Source organism: Scyliorhinus canicula, chromosome 17, assembly GCF_902713615.1.
Source record: "Scyliorhinus canicula chromosome 17, sScyCan1.1, whole genome shotgun sequence".
NCBI classification, from domain to species: Eukaryota; Metazoa; Chordata; class Chondrichthyes; order Carcharhiniformes; family Scyliorhinidae; genus Scyliorhinus; species Scyliorhinus canicula.
This window is the reverse complement of record NC_052162.1, coordinates 29,979,734-29,985,733: the sequence shown is the minus strand read 5'-3', so window position 1 is coordinate 29,985,733 and position 6,000 is coordinate 29,979,734. Positions and strand designations below refer to the sequence as shown.

The 6,000-nt window shown below is 48.6% G+C and overlaps 1 protein-coding gene across 4 annotated transcripts in view; it reads left to right on the top strand.

Annotated features, from left to right (window-relative positions):
* The first annotated feature begins 4,876 nt into the window (after positions 1-4,876).
* LOC119952024 (short transient receptor potential channel 5-like) overlaps positions 4,877-6,000 on the top strand; it is a 175,445-nt gene continuing 174,321 nt past the window's right edge. For 2 of the 4 annotated variants that reach the window (XM_038775491.1, XM_038775492.1), the window contains exon 1: positions 5,061-5,622. The gene's annotated coding sequence lies outside the window, so the exon portion shown is untranslated. Of the gene's footprint in view, positions 4,978-5,060; positions 5,623-6,000 lie in introns of those variants that run through there. The other 2 variants (XM_038775494.1, XM_038775493.1) reach the window with 2 other exon arrangements.

Sequence of the window (6,000 nt, the reverse complement as noted above, 5' to 3'; positions counted from 1 at the left end):
TGTGGGATGCAGAGCCTGAGCCCCTTGCCAGTCTTCCCCCCCCCCCACTGGTGTTGGTAAACCTAGAGGCGATCACAGCACCCGGTGTGTGTTGGCCCTGGCGCACACGTCGTGCGGCCTCCCAAGCCTGCCTGGGCCCCATGTCCGGCCCATTCTTGCCCTCCCCCTGCATCCTTTTCGTCGGACGAGGACTGCTGTTCATTCTCCTCCTCCAGCACGTCGCCCTTTTGCTACACAATGTTGTGAAGGATACAGCAGGCTGCCAGTATGCAGGCAACCCTCTCAGCGTCATACTGGAGGGCTCCTTCTGGATGCTGAAGCACCGCTCGATCACTCCCCTGGTTGCTGTGTGGGTATCACTGTAGCAGATATCGGCGTCGGCCTGTGGCCTCCGGATAAAGGTCTGGAAGGATCCCATGTCGTAAAGGTTCAGGGTGACCGTCATCTTGACAGCCACCGGGAGAGGGTGCCCTCCCCCATTCCCCGGCGGTGCCAGCTGCACCATGATCTGGCAGATATATCGCACTGTCCCCCTGCTCAGCCGGGATCTTTGGCAGCATGCCCAGTCCATCAGGTCCTCAAATGACAGGTGCTGCCGGTAAACATGAAGCCTTATGAGGCGCCTCCTTTGCAGCTACTCCTCCTGCTCCTCCTCGGCCTGTTGGGCAGTGGCTCTCCTCCTCAAACATGTGGCGACTAGCAGGAAGGCCACCACTGGTGGTTGAATTCCAATATCCATTGTCTGCAGGGGGTGAAAGGCCGACATGTTAGCATGCTGCATATCCCCGTGTCCAACCAGGTCCAACGGGCTACATGGTGTCCCTGTTGGTACTATTTTCCCCCGACATGCCGCCCCATCTCCGCACCCCTGGCCCATCGGTGCCTGGCACCATGGGGGCCTCTGGCCCTGGCGTCCATCTCTGCTGCCAGGGGTACCATTGACTGGCACTGCCCATGTGGTGTGCTCTGCGTCCCCCGCCCGGCGTCCCCATAGGGGCTAGTGTGAGCATTGCCCTGGATGGGCCAATGATGTCCTGCCCATGGGTTGATGTGGTAGCTCTGGCAGAGGGTGAGGTGTGGGGGTGGTGGGTTTGGGGCACCCATACGGCCGGTGTCTCTCTGCAGAACAAGTGCCAAGGTGGGTGGTCAGTGGGGTGCGCAGCAAGGTGGCTGCCTTGCAGGTCGTGGCAATGGCGGTCCATGACTGGACACCGCCCCAATCCCGTGGGGGGTCACGCCAGCTCCACGGTCCGCCCTCCCATCCTCCCCCCTGCCGGCCCTGGCATGGCCCCCCCTCCCCAGCCAGCCCATCCAGTATACATCCCGGCAGCCCACAGTCACGCCTCTCTGTGTCCTACAACCTCTCTCTCCCTCCTCAGCCGCGACGCCTGTTTCATGATGTTTAAAAGCACAGGTAAACCGTGGCATTTCCCGGACCATTGGAGGCCAAGAATTGCGGAGTTCCCAGAGAATACTGGGTTTAGTCCGCTAATAATATGCAAACAGCGTTTACTGTATGTGCTTTCCAGAACGCATTAACATTGCTGTCGAGCCGACAGAGAATGGCGAGTTGACGCTAAATCAGCCGCTGCTGCGATGTCTGCATCGAATCAATTCACCGTCCATTCGCGTTTCCCGATTACGGCGTCGGCTTCTGGCGAACCTTGCCCATTATTTTTTCCTATGTTTTCTCTCAGTTGCATCTCAATATTGTCTGAAAATGCAAACAGTGCACTGAGGTCCAGTTTCATGAGCGACTTCATGAATTTAGCGTGGCCAATCCACTTACCCCGCACATATTTGGGTTGTGGCGGCGAAACCCACGCAAACTCCACACGGACAGTGACCGGGATTGAACCTGGGACCTCGGTGCCGTGAGGCAGCAGTGCTAACCACTGCGCCACCGTGCTGCCCTTTTAGTGGGATCCTTAGTTAATTTCTCCCTCACTGGTGAGGCCAATTGTAATACACCAAGTGCCGTGCTGGTGAAAACCTGCTCAGTGCAGACTGGGATTCAAACTGGGATCTACCCAATTGTGTGTGCCTCAGCATTGCTCTGGTCAGTGATCTTCAATCTAACAGATGGGAACTTTAAATCAATTCTTCGCAATTTTGAGGCAGAGGAAAATGCATAAAGGAAATCTCTACCGCTTGACAAAAGGTATTCAAGAGTATGCGGATGCTTAGAAATAGACATGGTGACATAATTATAAACAAAATAAATTACAAGCAAAATTTAAAAGAGAACATAAGTGCATTTTCCTTTTGGCAAAGTAAATAATTAGAAAACAGCATTAAATTGATATTCGCTTTTCCCCACAAAGACAGAAGAACATACTAAACAGGAGTAGGAATAAGCTATTTGGTCCCTTGGAACTAAACCTCTATCTCAACCCCATTTTTCCACTTGATCCCAAATCTGTTGATTCTCTGAGTGCCAAGAATCTATTGACGTCTGCCTTGAATATACTCAAAGACAGGGCAACCAGTGCCCTCTGGGGTGGAGAATTCCAAAGATTCATAGCTCTCTTAATGAAGAAATTCCTCCTCACCTCAGTCCTAACTGACCAACCGTTTATCTTGAGACTCTGCCTTCCAGTTTTAAATGTCTTTTTTATTTTTTCATGGAACATAGGCATCGCAGGCTGTGCCAACATTTATGCCCATCAATAATTTCCCTTGAGGGGGCAGTTAAGAGTTAACCACGTTGTAGTGGCTCTGGAGTCACTTACATGCCAGACCAGGTAAGGATGGCAGATTTCCTTGGGTTTTTACGACACTCAATAATGGTTTCATGGTCATCATTCGTCTTTTAATTCCAGATTCAAATTTCACTATCTGCAGTGGCGGGATTTAAACCTGAGACCCCTGGGTCTCTGGATTACTAGTCCAGTGATAATACCACTATACTACCACCTCCCTGTCTTTCGACAGCTGAAGCAACCTCTGAACATCAATCCTCCAAGTCCTTTAAGAATTTCATACATTTCTACGAGATCACCTTTCCTTCTGCTAAACACTGAACAATGTAAGCAAATTCTACTCAACCCTTACTTGAAGGACAACTCGCTCAGGAATCAATCGGGCAAACCTTTGTCGTACCCTGCCTAAGGGAAGTCTATCCTGATCTCAGGGGAGCAAAACTGCACATGGTTATCCAGGTGTGGTTTGTGAAAACAAATTCAGTTTGAAATATTGAAATGTTTTTTAAAATGTTATCTTGATTGGTGGTTGAGGGATACTTACAATGAAAACAATCCTCTTAATCTTTGCTGACTACTTTTAATACATAATTATTTTACATTCAAGAGCTGATGAATTATGCCATTCACCAACACCGCACAAGGATTGCTGATTTAGCTGAAGCATTCAACACTGAAATTGGATTTTGATTCAGCAATGAGAAGAGCCCAATTCTAGCACAAAAACATTTATATTTGTTAGAAATGTGGACTGAACAACTGCTTCTTTGATTTACCTGAGTCCAATCCGTCCATCTGCCCTCTTGTAAATTCCCTCCAATTTACCTAATTTGCTATAGAAAAGTTTTGCATACAGACTCTCTGATGTCCTTCGATTGACATGAAAATTATCTCCAGAATACTCACGTATCTCCACTATTCAACTCTGGTCGCAATTCAGATTGGGCTACAATTCTCCCCACATTCCCCCTCCCCCCAATCAACCTACATTGGCTGCACAATCTGTAGCTTTCATACAGAGAAAGTAAAGGGCAGCACGGCAACACAGTGGTTAGCACTGCTACCTCGCAGCTCCAGGGTCCTGGGTTCAATTCCAGCCTTGGGTAACTGTCTGTGTGGAGTTTACATCTTCTCCCCGTGTCTGCGTGGGTTTCCTCCGCCTTGCTCCGGTTTCCTGCCACAGTCCAAAGATGTGCAGGTTAGGTGGACTGGCCGTGCTAAATTGCCCCTTAGTGTCCAGGTTAGATGGGGTTACAAGGATAGGGTGGAGGTGCAGGCTTAAGTAGGGTGCTCTTTCCAAAGGTCAGTGCAGAAATGATGGGCTGAATGGCCTCCTTCTGTAAATTCAATGATTCTACAGGTCCAAATTGAAAATAATCCGTTTGCAACAAATACTTAATTTTGTTACATATCATTAATCATTTATTCTCTTCCTACTCCAGTTTTTACCTGGGTCCACATTATTTTACCCTCCTTGCCAGCACCTGTATATATGATGTTGAGAGAATAATGTGTGGGAATTGGTAAATTAGGAATGGTGTAACTATATAAAAGACTACACACTTGGCTCTTTGTTAGTGCCACCCTGGGCTCAGTGTAACATGCTTGCCTCTGATTCAGGACGTCGTGAGTTCAAGTTCCACTCACCAGGCTTGAGCCCAGAATCTAGGCTGGCCCACCAGGATACGGGACCACTGGAGGTGCCATCTCCATGGATGTAAAGTACCCGATGACACTATTCAAAGGAGAGTTGTCCTGCCATCTCAGAAACAAACCATCAGGCTATTTATTTCAGTGCACATGCTGCCTGTTAGACCTCCTATAGTGTAACAGTGACCTGACTTCAAAGGAGCGCCATTGGCCACAGAGTGATTTTGAAATTTCTAAAGTGGAGACAGATACCGTGTCAATCCAAGTTCGATTCTTCTTTTGGAGATTGTGAGGATCATCCAAAATATTCCCAATTTCTGCCGGTGGCCAGTGCCAGTGGGGTCAAGAATTGGTTCAGATGTCTTGAGTGATTCAGGCTTAATCGCATCTATTCTGAGCCGTGAAAGAAAAAGGATGGGGGGGGGGGGGGGGGGGGGGAGACATCTAGTAGATTCTATCATCCGAAACTGATCTACAAGCTCGCTCACAGCACCACATGTACACCGGAGTCTGCAGTATTGCCACCCTCTGCCCAAACACCGGGAACATTTATCTTTGAAAGCAGGAGGATGGACACAAAATAAAAAGGGAGTAAGAAAGGGAGCAACTGAAGTGGCAGAAAGAAGTGAGGAAAGGGGGGATTTGAAGGGAAGAGGCTGGTAACTTACCTGTCACTGTTCCGGTGTGGTGAGCTTGTGTTGCACGCACAGTGTGTGTGTGTGTGTGTGTCAGCCGGACTGCTGGAGCAGGCTCTGAGCGAAAGGATGATTGACTGACGGCTCTCACGCCAATGCAGAACCGTTCGGAGAGTTACTGCCCTATCCAACATGCTGGAGAATTCTGCCGGGTAGGCGCAGTGTGCCGCTTATTGTTGGGAGGTTCTGGGAATGAAAGCCCAGCTCTTGGGCTTCGCTGTGTCGCTGGAGAACAACGCGACCAGGTCCCACAGAGGGATCTGACAAAGGGAGAGGGAGTGACACTTTTGCAAGGAAATCGAACCTGTCCGGATATAATAAGCCTTTGGACACGTTTTTTTGTTTAAATAACAAAAGGCAGTGTCTTACGATGGATGTCAACGCTGGAAAAGTTAATTTTCACAACGGTCATGTGAAGATATGAATTTTAAATGATTTGGGATCCTACGATCACCGGCGTTTTCTATGTTATTGTCTTCCAGAATGGTAACGTTAGTAACAATTGCTGCGTTGTAAACGAAAAGGTAACTGTGCCGATTTATGAAGGGGGAAATCACGGGGAACCGAGCCTGCAGGTAAATATAAGTCTCTTAAACTATTCCAGTGCGTTAGATTGCTTATCTTTTAAAAGCAAAGAAAAAAATTTGGGGGAGGGGGGGAATGGTTTTTTTAAAAAACCTGACAGCGTTTGAGGGTTTGAAATGATGGCATTGCGGTGCGAGGCAGTGGGGTTATTTGTTTTTCCAACGTTCAATGGGATGGAATTGAAAAATGTAATTGCATGAAAGAAAATGGACACAGTGGACACGGAATCCGAACCCATCCATCCAGCAGCCTGTGACTGACTGCCTTGGGCTGAAGGTGGAAGGTCTGCTCAGATGGACCTGTGTGCACAGAGAGGCTGGAGTGGCAAACTGTAGGCAGTCTTTCCTCCATTTGCCATTTACGAAGAA